This window comes from Frankliniella occidentalis, unplaced genomic scaffold (genome assembly GCF_000697945.3).
Source record: "Frankliniella occidentalis isolate FOCC.00 unplaced genomic scaffold, Focc_3.1 Scaffold72, whole genome shotgun sequence".
Taxonomy (NCBI): Eukaryota; Metazoa; Arthropoda; class Insecta; order Thysanoptera; family Thripidae; genus Frankliniella; species Frankliniella occidentalis.
The window spans coordinates 772,077-773,837 of record NW_026267202.1 but is presented as its reverse complement, the minus strand read 5'-3'; positions in this window follow the sequence as shown (position 1 = coordinate 773,837).

Genomic DNA, 1,761 nt, shown 5'->3' with positions numbered 1-1,761 from the left:
GGGGGAGGAGGGAGAGAGAGCGAAATAACGCTCTTCGCTCCGTGCACGCTTCCGCCAGGTCCAGCCAGCGATAGGCAGCCCCTAGCAGCGCGTCGTCGCCCGTTCCTGTCGGCATCAGCCAGGCAGCCCGCGCTCGCCCGCGCCGCGCCCGTCCCCCAAACCTCTTTCTCTTCTCACTTTCCTGCTGCTGCGAGGGATCGACTTCCGTCAGCGAGAGACACGCTGCGCTGCTCGCGGGCCGGGCCGGTGTGTGCCGACCGAGGGGTCCCTCACCCAGTTTGATCACTGTACACATGCAAATTTGATCACTTTTTTTTATCACTTTTTATCATATTTTTATCATTTTATCAAATTTTTATCATTTTATCAATTTTTTGTCATTTTTCCTTTTTTATCATTATTTTTGTCATTTTTTGTCATTTTTTGTCATTTTTGTCACATTTAATCAGTTTTTATCAAATTTTATCACTTTTTATCTGTTTATTGATCACTTTTTATCACTTTTTATCAGATTTAGTCATTTTTAATCAATGAGCTACTCCATAACTCGACGTATGCCTGCAGAAGTGGCGTATCTGTGAAGAGGCGCGCAACACTGGCGCATCTGGGCCGGCCCGGCCAACACTGGCGTATCTGCTTTTCCGTTGATCTGCTCAGTCAACTTTGGAGGCGTATTGCTCATTGTAGGTATGTCGTATAGTATTGACTGATACCAAAACTCAATCACGAAGATATAAACATTGCAATGAGACATCAGTCAATACTGTACGACATACCTACGATGAGAAATAGGCCTCCGAAGTTGACTGAGCATATCAGCCGAAATGCAGATACGCCCGTGATAACAGTCCCTTCCCGGATCTGCCAGTGTTGGCCGGGCCGGTGCAGATCCGCCAGTGTTGCGCGCCTCTTCACAGCCACTTCTGCAGGCATACGTCGAACTGTCGTAAAGTCATGCAACCTAATTTGGTTGAGTAGCTTTCATTCTTTCTTGATTCGCGCCCATAAGGAGAGATGTGACAACTGCCGAACGTGTACCAAACTCTAATCGAATATTATTTTTTCGTTTTTTATCCGATTTTCTCACTTTTTACCAAGTTTTCTCACTTTTTATCAGATTTTCTCACATTTTTATCAGATTTTATCCTTTTTTATCATTTTATCATTTTTTGCATTTTTCTCAAATTTTATCATATTTTATCATTCTTTTTCATTTTCTCTCATGTTTTATCATTTTATCATTTTTTATCTTTTATCACTGTACACGAAAAATCGGAGTGAGGGACCCCTCGGCCGGCGGCCTGAATACAGAACTTCACTTCCTCCCCCTCTCGCTCTCTCCCGCTCCCCTCTCTCTCTCTTCGCTTTCCCAAGTTCTTCTTTACCCTCCGGGAAAGGAGGACACATCACCGTTCGCAAAGTTGCTGCTGCTGCTCCTGCCTGCTGAGCTGGACACGGGATCGTCCCAACGATGACGCCCCTCCCCAATCGGGCGAGGGAAAAGGAAAGGAGGAAGAGAGAGCGAGGAAGAAAGGGATAGAGGGGTGGGGGTGGAGAGAGAGAGTGAGAGAGAGGGAGAGAGAGGGAGAGGGAGAGAGAGAGAGAGAGAGAGAGAGTTTAGTTTAGCAATCGGTTTATTGGGGGATTTTTTGTACACTCGGGAAGGGAATGTGCAAAATTTGTTACATCGAAATAGTATTGCATGCAGGTTTGTTGTTTGTGTCCTAAAATGGGTGTGAGTTTTAGAAATTTTGATGGTAA